At 39.0% G+C, this 17,961-nt stretch overlaps 1 pseudogene; it reads left to right on the top strand.

Moving 5' to 3' along the window:
• The window catches only part of LOC103089536 (ATP synthase F(0) complex subunit C1, mitochondrial pseudogene), a 28,542-nt pseudogene extending 23,600 nt beyond the window's left edge, over positions 1–4,942 (top strand).
• The last annotated feature ends 13,019 nt before the right edge of the window (positions 4,943–17,961 follow it).

Genomic DNA, 17,961 nt, shown 5'->3' with positions numbered 1-17,961 from the left:
CCACGGAGCAACTAAGCACATGGACCACAACTACTGAGCCTGCACTCTAGAGCCCGCGAGCCACAACTACTGAGCCCAGGAGTCACAACTACTGAAGCCCGCACGCCTAGAGTCCATGCTCTGCAACAAGAGAAGCCATCGCAATGAGAAGCCCACGCACCACAAGGAAGAGTAGCCCCCGCTCACCGCAACTAGAGAAAGCCCGCGCACAGCAACGAAAACCCAACAGAGCCAAAAATAAATAAATAAATAAATAATGTTTTCAAGTCATTCAAATGTTGATTGTTATTAGGTCCAATTCCGATATCCTAACAGAAGCAAAATTTACCTCACTGCCTACTGAGAAAGGAACTCTGTCAGGACGTGCTAAAGAATAAAATGAAATGAGGTTTATGTTCTCAAAAAGTAGTTATCAACATCCAATAATTACACAACATATTTATAATATTATTATGAATTTGTCCTTTAAAGCACCAGCTACATGACAAATACATATGTATTCCCTTTATTTCTGTTATTTATGAAGATTAAGATATTTGGAAATTCTATCTAGGTAGATTCTAATGTTTTCAATTCTCATAGCTAACCAAGTATAGGCAGCCCTAGAGGTAAGAGGTTTTCTTTACTTCCACTTTGATTTTCCAACACCTATAATTTTGGTTCCTAACAAGTTTCCAGAATAAAATCAAACCTTTTTTTTTCGAATGTGTGCCCCAATATATGCCTATCTTCAAAAATCTACAGCTTGACCTTGTTCCTTCACATTTAAGAAAACTGAGATCATCTGGCCAAGCCTCTCCTAGTCTGAGGATGCCCTCTAAAACTTTCCTGACAGATGGCAACCAGTTTCTATTTAAACACTCCAAACACAGTGTTCTCCTATTTTGTTTTTGTGCCCCCAAAATTCATATGCCAAAGCCCTAACTTCAATGTGACTGAGATGGAGCTGCTAAGGAAGCAATTAAAATTAAATGATGTGATAGGGGCCCTGATCTGACAGGAATTAGTGTCCTCATAAGAAGAGACACCATGGCACTCACTCATTCTCTCTCTCCCTCTCCCTCCATATATGTACTGAGGAAAGACCATGTGAGGACATAACGAAAAGGCAGCCATCTGCAAGCCAGGAAAAGAGCTCTCACTAGAAACTCAATCAGCCAGAACCCTGACCTTGGAGTTCTAGCCTCCAGAACTGTGAGAAAATAAATTTCTCTTGCTTAAGCCACCTAGGCTATGGAATTTTGTTTTAGCAGCAGACTAATACACCTTGCTTCACAAGGTGGCCAATTCCACTCTCAAACAACTCCAAGTGTTGGAAAGTTCTTATTTTAAGCAGAAATCTGCTTTCTGCAGCTTCCACCCGATAATCCAAGGTCTGCCTTCTGAAGCTACATGAAATAAATTTAACCCATGTTCTCAATTTAAAAAAAGATTACATGAAGAGTCCCCAATATTTTAACAACTCTTCTCTATCCTTTAGCCTCTTACTTAAACATACTCCAATTTACCAAGACTCTCTTTAAAATGTGGCAGCTTGGGGCTTCCCTGGTGGCGCAGTGGTTGAGAGTCCGCCTGCCGATGCAGGGGACACGGGTTCGTGCACCGGTCCGGGAAGATCCCACATGCCGCAGAGCGGCTGGGCCCGGGAGCCATGGCCGCTGAGCCTGCGCGTCCGGAGCCTGTGCTCCGCAGAGGGAGGGGCCGCAGCGGTGAGAGGCCCGCGTACTGCAAAAAAAAAAAAAAAAATGTGGCATCTAGAAAGACTCCTTAAGTACTCCATAAATATAAATAATAAGGGGCACGATACTTTGCTAAGTTAGTCCTAAATTTTCCTGAGGAAAAGCTACTCTCTAAAAACCCCTCAAAACCCTTAAGAGGAAGGGAACTTCAGTCGATGAGACCACCTATCTATTAAGAAAAACCTTCTGTAAGGTCCCCTTTGTTGGAAATCTAGTCAGCTGGCTCAGAAATCAACAAGATAGACTTCAAGATCAACTGGTTGGAGACCTTATACTTCATGAAAATAAATGAGTACATCATTGAGGACAGATTATTTCTATTTACCTCAACATCACTGTGCACAAAGAATCCATTCATTCCTTCTCACCAGTAAAATTCATTTATTTTTTATCACCTTTCTTATGTCCAAAATGTCTACATTAGTCTTCTCTTATTCATTCTCTTTTTTTCCAGAGGGATAAATGAGTTAGTCCAATGCATATGTAAACTACTATATTAGAAGAGCAAATAAGCCTAGTCCTTTGGTGCCTGGGGAACTCCTCAGTGAATCCCTTGCTGTCACCATCTTGGATAACTCTCTGGTGCTGCTTCCAAGGACCAAAGAGAGGGAGATTTTTTTTTTTTTTTTTTTGGCTGCATTGGGTCTTCATTGTTGCGTTCGGGCTTTCTCTAGTTGCAGCGAGTGGGGGGTTACTCTTCATTGTGGTGCACAGGCTTCTCATTGTGGTGACTTCTCTTGTTTTGGAGCACAGGCTCTAAGCACGCAGCCTTCAGTAGTTGTGGCTTGCAGACTCTAGAGCATAGGCTCAGTAGTCGTGGTGCATGGGCTTAGTTGCTCCGTGGCATGTGGGATCTTCCCAGACCAGGGCTCGAACCCGTTTCCCCTGCATTGGTAGGCGGGTTCCACTGAACCACCAGGGAAGTGCCGAGAGGGAGATTTTTGCCTTCAAGTCCTGCACCTTTTGGTTCATGTCCTCTCCCATCCCTTTTTTCTTTTTCTCTAGCTTATTCCAACTGCTGTGCTTTTCTTGTAAATATGTCATATCTGAATTGTCAAAAAAATTACTTTGAATACTAACTGCTGTGGTCCACAACACAGAGATCAAAATCACAGATTTACTAATGCCATTTGCAGCAATGTGGTTGGACCTAGAGATGATCACACTAAGTGATATAAATCAGACAGAGAAAGACAAATACCATATGATATCACTTATAAGTGGAATCTAAAAAACAGTACAAATGAACTTATTTACAAAACAAAAACAGACTCACAGACAGAAAACAAACTTATGGTTACCAAAGGGGAAGGAGGGAAGGGATAAATTGGGAGTATGGGATTAGTAGATACAAACTACCATATATAAAATAAACAACAAGGATTTGCTGTAGAGCACAGGGAATCTTATTCCATATCTTATAATAAACTATAATGGAAAAAATAAAAAAGAATATAAATATATACATATATATGTATAACCAAACTGTTTTGCTGTACACTTGACACTAAGACAATACTGTAAAGCAACTATACTTTAATTAAAAAATAAAACAGCACAGATTTAGTAGAGTATAAAGGAGGTAGGGGATGTAAACCACATACACCTGAGTAAATCATTGGCGAGATCTAAAGAATTCAGTAATCTTTGTTGTTCTTGTTAGTGCATGTTGCTTCTCCCCGCACCTCCAAGCCCAGAATAAATTCAACTCCAAATTTAATAAATATTTTTATTTTTGCATTCTTACAGACTGTTGAAAAAGTCATTCCTCTCTAGGCCCTTCACTTCCTTGGTCTCAAATCATCACTGTGCTCCGTGATGATCCACTAAAAATTCAAAGTTGGAAGATATCAGTAGACTGCAATATTTGGGGCAGACTTTGCCTACCTAACTCATTAATATTTCAGCTTGGTAAAATCAGAATATGTGTAAATTCATAGGGAACACCCTATGGATAAGAGAATAAGTGTTAACAAAGGCAGAGAGGTAGAAACACCTTAGACACATCTTAGACATAACAGTCCCAGGGTCACACAGAAAATCTCATTCTTCTCACTGAAACTGCCTACCCATGAGAGTGGTGCTTTTTCTTTTCTTTTTTTTAAACTTCCTCTCCCGTTGCGGAGCACAGGCTCCGGACGCGCAGGCTCAGCGGCCATGGCTCACGGGCCCAGCCGCTCCGCGGCATGTGGGATCTTCCCGGACCGGGGCACGAACCCGTGTCCCCTGCATCGGCAGGCGGACTCTCAACCACTGCGCCACCAGGGAAGCCCTCCCTCCACAATTTCTACTGGAGAATGCAGAGAAGATTGAACAGGGGGGAGAAAAATAGAGAGCAATCACCCAGAAAGACATCAGAAAACAAAGTCTACGTCCTTGGTATTTACAATAAACCCCTTTTATCTTGAGATTACCTGAATGAATCTCCTCCTTACAACAACAAAAAGCCTAGTGCAATATATTTTAGGAACAGGCAATACACAGGTCTACCCTGATGAAGGGTTTATCCAGGGGACAGCAAAAGGTAAATTTAGAACAGTAGATTAAGGTCTTCACTTGTGAAGAACTTTGAATACTAGCTGTATTTTTCTTTCTTTTTTATGTAATCTTACTTTCACTTTGCCATTGCACATTTGGCAAAACTTTAAAAAAAACAGAAGAGTGCCTATCAGTCGAGACTGAAATAAATGAATTTGCAAGAGATATATGTGACTTGAGGAGTCAGTCACCTCAAGCCGGGCGAGCACTGTGGGCCGAGCAGGGGCAGCAGGGCAGTGGGAGTGCAGACTGAAAAAGTGCAGACCACCAGGGCACTACTCATTCCTCCTGCTCTGATCTGCTCTTGTACTAGGGGTCTGATCAGGCCTGTGTCTGCCTCCTTCCTGAGGAGGCCAGAGGTCCCATCTGAACAGCCTTCCTACAGCAGTGTCCCACTCCCCCGTGGCCAGGCGTGAGTTCCAGATCAGTGTTGTCTCCCGGGACCCTGACACAGCGGCCAAGTTTATCGGCGCTGGAGCGGCCACAGTTGGTGTGTCTGGTTCAGGGGCCGGCATTGGCACAGTGTTTGGCAGCTTGATCACTGGCTATGCCAGGAACCCGTCTCTGAAGCAGCAGCTCTTCTCCTACGCCATTCTGGGCTTTGCCCTGAGTCTATGGGGCTCTTCTGTTTGATGGTCACCTTCCTCATCCTCTTTGCCATGTGAGGCTCCATGAAGGTCACCTACCCACACCTGATGCTTTGACTCCAGGCCATGCCCAGTGCTAGAGTGTGCTAACCTTTACCATTAAACACAATGCTTCCCGAAAAAAAAAAAAAAGAGAGAGAGAGAGAGAGAGAGAGAAGTGACTTGAATAGCATAAATAACAATGTTTGATTTTATATCTGTTTGTCACAGATAAACAAAGGTATTTAAAAATCTAGTAGTGTGTTGACATAATAAGAAGATGCTCTCTAAATCTTTTTTTCACACACAAAAAAGATGTATATCTCCCACTAAGATCAGGTATATGGAAAGGACATTCCCTTCTCACCACTTCTTTGCAGCATTATAATGGAAGTCCTTGTTAATGCAGTAAGGCAAGAAAAGGAAATAGAAGGTACACAGGTAGATTGGGAAGGAAGACATAAAACTGTCTTTGTTTGCAGATGACATGATCATCTATGTGAAGAACCAAAATGATCAAACAAACTCCTAAAGCTAATAAGTAATTATAGCAATGTTTCAGGATACAAAGTTAATACATAAAAGTCAATTGTTTTCTACATACTAACAATGAACAAGTGGAATTTGAAATTCAAAACACATTAACATTTGCATTACATCAAAAAAAGATACTTAGGTATAAATCTAACAAAACAAGATCTATATGAGCAAACCTCTGATTAATGAAATAAAAGAACTAAATCAATGGGGAGATACTGCATCTTCATGGATAGGGAGACTCAATATTGTCAAGATGTCAGTTCTTCCCAACTTGATCAATTGATTCAGTGCAATCCCAGTCAAGATCCTAGCAAGTTATTTTATGGATACAGACAAGCTGATTCTAAAGTTTGGGGACTTCCTTGGCGGTCCAGTGGTTAAGACTTCACCTTCCAATGCAGGGGGTGTCGGTTTGATTCCTGGTCTAGGACCTAAGACCCCACATGCCTTGCAACAAAAAAACTAAAAATATAAAAAAACAAAAGCAATATGGTAACAACGTCAATAAAGACTTTAAAAATGGTCCACATCAAAAAAATCTTTAAAAAAAATAAATAAATAAAGTTTGTACGCAGAGGCAAAAGACCCAGAGTAGCCAACACAGTACTGAAGTAGAATAACAAAGTTGGAGGACTGATGCTACTCAACTTCAAGACTTACTATAAAGTGGCAGTGATCAAGACAGTATGGTATTGGTGAAAGAACAGATAAATAGATCAATGGAATAGAACAGAGATCACAGAAATAAACTCGCATAAATATAGTCAACTGATCTTTGACAAAGGAGCAAAGGCAATACAATGAAGCAAAGGTAGTCTCTTCAAAAAATGGTGCTGCAATAACTGGACATCCATGTGCAAAAAAATGAATCTAGACATAGACCTTACATCTTCACAAAAATTAACTAAAAATGGATCATAGGCCTAAATGTAAAATGCAAAAACTATAAAGCTCCAAGAAGATAAACTCCCAGATAACCTTGGGAACAACACCACCAAAGGCATGATCCATGAAAGAAATAATTGATAAGCTAGACTTCATTAAAATTAAAACATGTGCTCTGCAAAAGACAATGTCAAGAGAATTAGAAGACAAGCCACAGAGTGGAAAAAAAATATTTGTAAAAGACACATCTGAAAAAAGGATTGTTATCCAAAATATACAAAGAACTTTTAAAACTCAATAATAAGAAAACAGCCATATTAAAAAATGGGCCAAAGGCCTGAACAGACATCTCACCAAAGAAGATATACAGATGGCAAATAAGCATGTGAAAAGATGCTCTACAACAAACATCACCAAGGGAATGCAAATTAAAGCAATGGGATACCACAACACACCTATCAGATTGGCCAACATCAAACACTGGCAAGGATGTATTAGCAACAGCAACTCTCATTCATTTCTTTTTTTTTTTTTTTTTTTTTTTTTTTTTTTTGGTGAGGATACCTTGCCTTGGGGACCTAGAGCAGTTAAATTTTAAAAACCCATTAAATGTATTTAATGTTAATGAACATTTGCAAGGTTGTGATTTTCTAGAATTCTCAATATCTATGTGTAATAAATAGAATTAATTGGGTTTTGATGTATTTATTTATTTTTTTTATTTTTTTTTTTTGCGGTACGCGGGCCTCTCACTGTTGTGGCCTCTCCCATTGCGGAGTACAGGCTCCAGACGCGCAGGCTCAGGGGCCGTGGCTCACGGGCTTAGCCGCTCCGCGGCATGTGGGATCTTCCCGGACCGGGGCAGGAACCCGCGTCCCCTGCATCGGCAGGCGGACTCTCAACCACTGCGCCACCAGGGAAGCCCTCTCATTCATTTCTGACAGAAATGCAAAATGGTACAGCCACTTTGGAAGACAGTTTGGCAACTGTCTTAAAAAATTAAACATATTCTTATCTTACAATCCAGCAATCGTGCTCCTTTGTATTCACCCAAAGGAGTTGAAAACATGTCCACACAAAAACATGCACTCAGATGTTTATAGAACCTTTATTCATAATTGCCAAAACTTAGAAGCAACCAATATGTCCTTCAGTAGAGGAACAGATAAACTCTGGTACATCCAGACAATGGAATGTTACTTAGCACTAAAAAGAAATGAGTTATCAAGCTATGAAAAGACATGGAGGAAACTTAAATGTATATTTCTAAGTAAAAGAAGCCAATCTGAGAAAGCTACATATTGTATGATTCCAGCTATATGACATTCTGGAAAAGGCAAAAATATGGAAACAATGAAAAGATCAGCAGTTGCCAGAAATGGGGGTGGGGGTGAAGAGACAGAGCATAGAAGGGTTTTAGAATAGTGAAAATACTCTGTATGATATTACAATGACATATTATTATACGTCATTATGCATTTGTCCAAACTCATAGAATCAGAATATATAACACAGTGAACCCTAAAGTAAGCTATGGACTTTAGGTAATAATGATGTGTCAGTGGAAATTCATCCTTGGTAACAAATGTACCAATCTAATGAGTGATGTTAACTATGGGGGAGGTGGGAATTCTCTGGTTGGACAGAGGTTAGAACTTGGTGCTCTCACTGCCGAGGGCCGAGGTTCAATCCCTGGTCGGGGAACTAAAAGCCCACAAGCCACACGGTGTAGCCAAAAAAAAAATAAATTATGGGGGAGGCTATGCATATGTTGAGGCAAAGGGTATATGGAAAACCTCTGTACCTTCCTATCAATTTTGCTGTGAATCCAAAACTTCTATAAAAAATAAACCTTTAAAAAAAAGATGTACATCTACATCCAAATCTCATATTGCCATATTTTTTAACACACAGTGAAGAATGGATTTTGCAAGCCAAAATATTTTGGTCAACATTGTAAAAAATTTATAGGCTATCTCAAAATAAGATTGATTTTTCTTGTAGTTGAATTTAAATATTAAAGGCTTTATGGTTCCAATTGGTAATGCATAATAACTGGGCCTGCTTTATAACGATTTTCTAGAGCAAAGCATAAATAGCAAGAAAGTTTAAAGGAGTAAGATGCTAAAATGTTCTTTCCTGTGTCTAGTAGTATGCTTTAAAAATTTTTTTTAACCAGAATTCTTTAATTGAAATATCTTCCTTGACTCTGTCTGAAGTGAAAGCAGCTGAAACCTTTTAATAGTCAAAGAAAAAAAAAAAAGCAAGTATCCAGTTTTCCAAGATAATCTCAACTAAGAATCTACCTACAGTGCAGGAACATTGACTACTAAGTATTGCTAAGGTGGGAAAAAGAGAAAAGCTTAAAGTTGAAAAACAACACTGACTGGTAACGATTTATTTTCCAAAGTCATCCCAGCACCTCTTACCTCTTCCTACAAATGTGTGTACCAAGAGCACAAGGGCCACGTCAGCTTGGCAAAGAAGATTCACCTTGGTACGCCCAGTGTTCATTATTGAAGCTCAGGCTTCCCTGTATCTTTTCAGGTTTTATGTAAGAAAGGGTCACTACTTCCAAGGGCCTCAAAAGGTCACCAGAAAGGCTACAGACATATTAGGTATCAAGGAGAGGTAGCAAAATAAGCGTGAGAGAGTGGGCAGTAAAAATGGATAAATATTCCCACCAACGGTCCAGATGTACAAACTCTTCCATCATTTACATCCACAGCCCACCATAGACTCTTTCTTTCTTTCTTTCTTTATGGCTGCACTGGGTCTTCGTTGCTGCGCACTGGCTTTCTCTAGCTGCGGTGAGCAGGGGGCTACTCTTTGTTGCAGTGCACGGGCTTCTGATTGCAGTGGCTTCTCTTGTTGCGGAGCACGGGTTCTAGGCATACCAGCATCAGTAGTTGGGGCACACGGGCTCAGTAGTTGTGGCTCGCGGGCTCTAGAGCACAGGCTCAGTAGTTGTGGTGCATGGGCTTAGTTGCCCCACAGCATGTGGGATCTTCCCAGACCAGGGCTCGAACCCGAGTCCCCTGCATTGGCAGGCAGATTCTTTAACCAGTGCGCCACCAGGGAAGTCCCCCACAGCCCATTGACTCTTGAAGATCGATTTCTCTCAAGAGCAAGTAGCTGTCTCACCAAAGCTACACTGGGGTTATTTCTATAAGATAATATATTATTTTGTGAAGACTCCCTCTCTCCTCATATTTCTGGTTCTTTCCCTCTTTTTTATGTTATTGGCCACGGTATCAAACTGAGTAAAATTTTCCAGCTCAACCACATTATCTGCTTTGTCTATCCACACACTCTTAAAGCTGCTCTTAAGGGGGGCTATATTTTTCTGTGAGAACAGATGAAATACAGTCTGTCATGACAATCAGTGCGAACCATCTGGAATATTTTCAGTAAGGAGCAAATAAAATCCAATCAAATACGTTAGAGAAGCAACAGAAGTTTAAGGTGGTGTTTCTATCCACTAATTGTAAAGTTTATAAATTGCCACTGTTGATAGGTGTTTATCCTTTGAACACACTCATACGAGTATGCCCTATATATTTGTAGGAGAGTGCTTGTCATAACAAAAGACTAGAAACAGCCTAAATGTCTATCAGTAGGGAGCCGGTTAAATAAATTAGTTTACCCAATACAATGAATGGATACTATGCAGCTAATGAAAAGGAATGAGGTAGACCAATATTTCTGAGATGGAAAGCCCACCAAAGAATAATAAGTGACATTGAAAACAAGTTAAAATGAAAAGTTTAGCTTTAGTTCATGTATTTTGTTTTTGTTTTTGTTTTCTGTGGTACGGGGGCCTCTCACTGTTGTGGCCTCTCCTGTTGCGGAGCACAGGCTCCGGACTCGTAGGCACAGCGGCCATAACTCACGGGCCCAGCCGCTCCGCGGCATGTGGGATCTCCTGGACCGGGGCACAAACCCGTGTCCCCTGCATCGGCAGGCAGACTCTCAACCACTGCGCCACCAGGGAAGCCCAAGTTCATGTATTTTCAATTGTGTGCTATGCCAGAGTATGAGTATACCACAATATATTTATAAAACATATCAACATAAATGTATCTCATAAACATAAATTGAGGGCAAAATGCAAATTGCTAAAATACTAACAATATTATATCATTTATATGACATTTTAAAACATGAGAAACAATTCTACCTACTGTTAGGGACACATATATATGAATTAAGAGTACAAAGAAATGCATGGGGATTAGGAGGGACAATGTAATTGGGACAAGGTATTGGGTTAAACCACATGATATTGCCAATGTTCCACCATTTTTGACCTACAAAAACAACAATGTCATATATGGTTCAACCTCACATGTAAGTGGTCTTTGACTATGTTAAGTAGGTTTTACTTTTTAAGCTAAGAGGAAGATACACATGGGTTCATAGGAACCCATGTGGATCCACCATTATTTAGCTCTATGACCCAAGACAAGTTATTTAACCTAATTTCTTTATCTGTAAAATGGGGATAATAATGAAACATATCTCACAGGGGTACCATGAAAATCAAATAAGTGAATATATATTAAGCACTTAAACAGTACCTGGCGCATGGGTAAGCACTATTTGATTCAGCTACTATTATATTCTATAGCTTTTTGTACAGCTGTAATATTTCATGAAAATATTTTTCACTTATTTTTTTTCACTTATTATTATGGAAAACTGTAAATATAAACAAAAGCAAGGAGACTAGTAAAATAAGCCCAAATGTACCAATCACTTTGCTTTAATAATTAACAAAGCATGGCCAACATGTTTCACTTCTACCCCCATTCCCAGAAACGCACATTAGATTATTTTGAAGGAAATCCTAGATTTCATCCATAGATACTTTTTATATGTCTTTAAAACATAAGGATTTCTAGAAACATAACCAAAAATACCATTACCACATTTTAAGAATTAACGATTCCTTAATATTATCAAATATCTAGTCACTGCTTCAATTTCCCTGCTTGTCTCATAAATACTTAAGTAAATTTTGTTTTGCAGTATTTATAAGTACACAGCTTGCTGAATTTTTACAAAGTGAACATTCCCATGTAACCAGCCAGCACTTGGAAGAAGAAATAGAATGTTGAGTTTTCCATCTTTTTGTGTGTTTTTTACAATTTTTTTCAAATCAGGATCCAAATAGGGTCATATCTTACAAATGGTCGACAGTCTCTTTCACAGTAATTTTTCATTTTTTAATTAACATTACAGTGATGAATGATATGAGCCTATTTCTACTTTTTAGATAATTTAGGTGTTTTTCATTATTTCTAAAAGAATATATAAAATACTGTTTGTTACCACTGGCAGTGAGAATGGAAGTCAGAAATATGCCAGGGTAGTCTTTCAAGGCATTACCAACAAACAGCATTTTTAGAAAGGAAATACCACTGAAAATTAAAAACAGATTCAACTATGGTCATTGAAGTATAGCAAACAGCCAGAGGTCTATTCTCCAGCTGACTCAATATAGAGATTCGCTTTTAGAATTTACTTGTATTTTTCATTATCATAATTGTATTCTACCTTAACTACTGTGCTTCCTTACTTGGGTTTCCAGCCCTGAGTCGAAATGAAATGAAAGTGTCTCAATGGTGCGCCGGTAATAGAATTTGAAAATCTTTATTCTGAGATATTGTAGTTTTGCAGCCCTTAATGGCATTGTCCTTGACTGGAGATGCACAAGCAAATTCATTTCCTGCCAGCCTCTCTGAGGCTAATGGGCCTTCCAACTGCAGAGTTTTCACTGACTTCTAATGACTGGGTGCAGCAGAGAGGGGCCTCTGGGAGCAGGATGCTGTCTTCTGGCAGAGTTCCTGGGAGAAAGAAAACCTTGAAAGATGCACTGCAATAAATCCCTTGTTCTGGGAAAACAGAAAGTCAAGCTCTATCATAAATTTTTTATTTTCCTCCATAATCCGATTTTAAGATTATGTTCAGGTGAAAGCAAGAGAAGACTGCCTGATAAAATAATTGTGAAAAGGTCTGAAATTAAAATATGTATAAATGCTTATGCAAAACAGTCATGTAGAGTATTTCACTCTCCAAGACTTTGAGAAAAATGCTAAATCTGGTGATAAAATCTGAGACTGTCTCTCATACATTTGTAAAATTAAGATAATTATGTGAGTAAATGAGAAGAAAATGAGAAATCTATATACTATTATACTGCATTGTCAGTAAGAATGTGACTGATTTTTAAAGAAAATGCAGAATTATCAAAAAAAAAAAAATCACTTACCTATTCCACATTTATATTTTAAGATGTGTGTAGCTATTGAAAATACACCAGAACCTCACCCAGAGAGTGTTTCTACAGTCCGAGAAGACAGCATTGATAAATGGAAGTTGTGTATCACACAAACTGAATGGTGATGTAGAAACCTTGCACAGAAGCAGGCTTTCATTTCTGACCACTTTGGTACAAACTAGATTTCCCTAGAGGTTCAAATTGATGTAAACAACAGGCAATTTAAGCTAACTCAGCAAGTCAGAAATCAGTGGTAACAATAAGTGGTAAGTGCCGGAAAAAGGTGATGTCGAGAAGTTGGAAGCTGTTATAAATTCAATTTCCCCATACAAAAGAAAAATTAGCAAAGCAACAAATGCAGCTCCAGGCAATGGTGTGCAGGATGGTTATCTGATAGTCAAGCCACTCTCTCATCATGCTCCCACCCCCCAAACACAAACAAGAATAATTTAGCTAGCCAGTCCTGTTGCAGTCTGGCATCAGTTCTCAAAGATTTGGTTCCATGACATAGTTATTGCAAGGTACAGGGACCTGCTTTCAGAGGAAAGGAGCCTACTGACCTCTCAAGGAAAGGAACTCTCAAGGAAAGGAACTGTGTGTTCTATTTACCCTTGTCTTCCCAGCCCTTAGCACTACCAGGTCTCATTGTATCCTCCACAGATGTTTGTTGACATTGCAGTTGGTTGGAAGTCATAATATTTCAGGATTTGTGTTCAGCCACACCTTAAAGTAGCATAGTAAGGAAGAAATCAGCTATGTGTATGAAACTGCTTTTAAAAGGATACATTATTTCATGAATAAGTTAAATTTTGTCAGCACCCTGCTACTTCAAGGTCTGGCTAGAATAATTATTATCCTCATTTACAAAAGCTGTTTAAGACTACATGGGACTTCACTAAAAAAACCAAGCTAGGTAACAAAGATGGGGCTCAAACTCTGGTATACTATATCCAGTGTGATTTTCTCCATACCTCATCTGTTGAGCTATCAAATTCCAACAACCACAGAAAAGAGAAGGGCGGGTGACAGCCACCCTGATTGGCTCTTCAAAGTCTTACTGTTATTATCAGCAGGACCCTGGTCTTGTTTATAGCCAGTACAGAGATCAACTGTCTTGACAATCCCAGCATCAGCTGTGGCCCCAGGGCCAGCATAGACTGTTTTCACTACATTCTGATGAGTGTTGAAGATTGGGAATATTCTTCTGGAAGTAATAAGCAAGATCAGAAGTGACTGGAGGCAGGTAGAGCAGTTAAAGGACCACAAGAATAGCCCTAGAATAAGAGACTCTCTTAAGTAACATAAAAGGAAAAGAAATATACATCAATAGCTGAAACACAGATAGATAATAGGTGGGTAGATATATATATATATGATAGATATCAGATACATACATATAAATTAGAATGTCTTAATTCTGAACTATATATCTTTACACATCTAATGTTTCTGAAATAGGGATGCATTTTATCATCAACGTGCATATTTAACACAACGGTCTTTTTTTCCTAACACTACAGAAGGGAAGAAATATACATGTAACTTCTACTGCCTAACAACTTCTTTCCTATCATTTGGAACTGTAGATCAGAGAGTGGTTGATCAATAAACTAAATTTGATTATCATTTATACTCCTTATATTTTTGCCTTACTACATATGATCTCTCTGAGACCAGAGGCCCCATTTTACTTCTCTATAATTTCCCATAACACCTAATATTTCTTGATACACAGAGTTTAATACATATTTGCTAATGGGTATTGTTAAAAGTTACACACATACAATTAGCAAAAAAATGTCTCAAGCAGGTGATTCATGTCCAACAAAATGAAAGAAGTTGAGAAAAATAAAACTGTTGAGCATATTTAAGCACTAGATACATCCATTAACTCAGATGAGATATCATCTAAATATCTAAACAGCAAGGAGAATGTTGCCAAAAATTAATTTGTATATGACATTTTAGTAGAAATCCTCTATCATACAAAAAAGAACATTAATTTTTACCTCACTGTATTTTGATTAGAATAAATTTTAATAAGGAAACAACTGGAGGCAATAGTTAAATTATAATACAACCATAAACTAGAATGCAGTGCTGCCAATAAAAAATGAGGTTTCCAAAAGATACTTAATGACCACATTATAATATTTAGTGGAAAAAAGCATGATATAAAATTAAATCAATTATTTGATTTAAGTTTTCTAAATATTGATGGAGTTCAGAACATGCTGCCCCCAAAATATGGCTCCATGACATATTGAATATTTTAAGCTAAAGGAATTTGAGAAATGACAGATACGGAAAGGGCTCTCAGACCTACCCCATCTCCCCTGAAACAGGTGAGAAGACCATCATGTGAGAGGTGCCATCCTTATACCTGGAAGAAAGTAGCGTCCTTATCTCTGAAGACAGAGGGGCACCAAGAAGAATCCCAATAAACAGGCCTTGCTAAGTTTCCCCCAGTTTACTACCCTTAGTTCACACTTCTTTGTCCATAGCTATACACTCTTCATCAAATCTAGAATAAAAACACTCAGGTTTAACTGTTTCTTCAGGTCTTCATTCCCTTATGAAGGCTCCCAAGTCACGTAAAACTTAAATAAATGTGGTTGCTTTCCTCTTGGTAATTTATCTTCTGTCAGTCCAATTTATAGGGCCCCAGCCAGAGAGCCTAAGAGTGTAGTAAAAAGAAAAAAAAAAAAGAAATTTTCTTCCCCTACAAAATATATGAGACTAGAAAGAAATATACCTAAATCTTCATAGTGGTTTTCTTTCTCAAATATGAAATTACAGATATTTTTAAAAACTAATTTCTATAATATCCAATATTTTTATCAGCAGGGCTTTTAAAAAGTTTACCTTAATGAGCAAGTTCCCCACAGTGTGATTTTGCTTATTTGAGTCTTCTATGTGCCTACTGCTGGCCAGCTGTAGCTTACCCCTCAGAACAAGACTGTGTATAGAAACGACTCAACCCAATTAACAAGAATATACTACACCAACCTTTACTGAGTTATTGTCACCAATATTATTTTTATTTTCCTCCTAATAAGAAAATTAAAATCTATTTCAATTTTTAGAAGCAACTCACATGAAATCTCAGATTATAAACTTGGTCTGACTTTTCTATTCCAGGAATGGGTTAAACTGATCAGTTAATGAAAGGACTAGCTGCTGAGACCTGTAGGAAATGGATGACACCCAAATGAAAGCCACTCAGGGATTAAACAGAGTGAGAGGTATTCCTCGAAAAAGACCAGATTTCTGGGATTCACAGCATCCTCTCTTTCTCCAGGTTCTCCTCTGATCCTTCTTATCTGTATACCTGAAATGTGCATATTTTATGTGCAAATATATGTGCGTAATGTACACATTTAATGTACAGTTATTTTTCTTACTAAGCAAGGGAACACTAAGACATATCTATAAGTAGCTCTCACTAGCTCCTCTTCCTTCACTTCCTCCTTAAGCTGGGCACTGCCCAATTCCCACCCTCAGCCCTCTTCTTTCACTACATGTTTCTTTAGGCTGATGCTTCTCCAAGTGTGCTTCCAGACCAGCAGCATCAGCGTGACCTGGGCGTTTGTTAGAGCTGCAAATTGCTGGGCCTATCCCAGACTGAATCAGAAACTCCAGGCATGAGGCCCTGCCGTGAGTTTGAACAAGGCCTCCAGGTGATTTTGATGTGTGTTGAAGTGTGGAAAACCACTGCCTCCAGGCAATCTCATCTGCCTCTTAGGTCTGTGGCTGTAAACCTGTACTTCCTGGCTCTGACCTCTCTTGTGAGCTCCACACCTGAGTTACCATCTGCCTGCTAAATCTCTCTATCTGAATATCCCCAGTGTAACTCAAACTCAGCAAAGTAATAAACTTCGACCTTCCTACCCCTCTCCCTGACCCCCTCCACCCTAAAGCCTGCTCCTTTTCCGGCTCTCCCATCTCAATTAATGATACCTAATATTCACCTGGTCTCTTAGCCTAGAAATCTTAAAAATCATCTATTTTAGTTTTCTTCTGGTCACAAGTCCTGACTCTACCTTAGCGATGTCTCTCATGTCCTACTCTCCTTTCTTACTTTCACTACCGTACTGCAGTAACAGGTCTACTCACCACTGGTTGATCCCCACCCAAATCCATCCCTCACACTTCTGCTGGACAAAACAAATAAGAGGGAGAAAGACCATGTTGTACATCAATATAATCCCATTGCTGCACTGCTCCAAAAGATTCTTTTTCTGGGACTTAATTCTCTCTGTGACCCTGTTGCTCATAAATATTAATAGTATTGTGTTATTTTTCCAAAACATCAGTCTTTTCCTGTTAAATCTCTTCTCAAAAACTTTCAGGAGGAGGGGAAGAAAAAAAAAAAAAAAAACTTTCAAAACTTCCCATTGTCTGGAATATTACTCAGCCATAAAAAGAAACGAAATGGAGCTATTTGTAATGAGGTGGATAGACCTAGAGTCTGTCATACAGAGTGAAGTAAGTCAGAAAGAGAAAGACAAATACCGTATGCTAACACATGTATATGGAATTTAAGGGAAAAAAAATGTTATGAAGAACCTAGGGGTAAAACAGGAATAAAGACACAGACCTACTGGAGAACACACTTGAGGATATGGGGAGGGGGAAGGGCGAGAGAGAGACATGGACATATATATATATATATATACTAACAAACGTAAGGTAGCTAGCCAGTGGGAAGCAGCCGCATGGCACAGGGATACTGGCTCGGTGCTTTGTGACCGCCTGGAGCGGTGGGATAGGGAGGGTGGGAGGGAGGGAGACACAAGAGGGAAGAGATATGGGGATATATGTATATGTATAACTGATTCACTTTGTTATAAAGCAGAAACTAACACACCATTGTAAAGCAATTATACCCCAATAAAGATGTTAAAAAAAAAAAAAAATCTAGGAAGCACTCCATCACAGCTCATGGTCTTCTTCGACTTGAATGTAAAATTAGTGTCTTCTGCCTGGCTAGTCGGGAAATAAAACAGGCTAGTTCTAAAAACAAACAAACAAACAAACAAACAAAAAAAAACTTCCCATTGTCGAGACTTCCCTGGCAGTCCAGTGGTTAAGACTCCGCGCTTCCACTGCACGGGGCACAGGTTCAATCCCTGTTTGGGGAAGATCCCGCATGCCATAAGGCCAAAATTAAAGAAAAATTTCCCACTGTCTATTTAAAAATCTCAACTCTTTAAAATGATGTTTTTAAACCCCTGCCCCCTGCCATGACAGCGTGGTCCCACCCCACACTTTCACTCATGCTCCTCCTTGGATCTGAATTTCACCTCCCATTTCCATCCCTCTTTTTTTTTTTTTTTTTTTTTTTTTT

Source organism: Lipotes vexillifer, unplaced genomic scaffold (assembly GCF_000442215.2).
Source record: "Lipotes vexillifer unplaced genomic scaffold, Lipotes_vexillifer_v1.1 scaffold1219, whole genome shotgun sequence".
Lineage (NCBI taxonomy): Eukaryota > Metazoa > Chordata > Mammalia > Artiodactyla > Lipotidae > Lipotes > Lipotes vexillifer.
The sequence above is the reverse complement of the archived record's forward strand: the minus strand, read 5'-3'. Positions and strand labels throughout refer to the sequence as shown.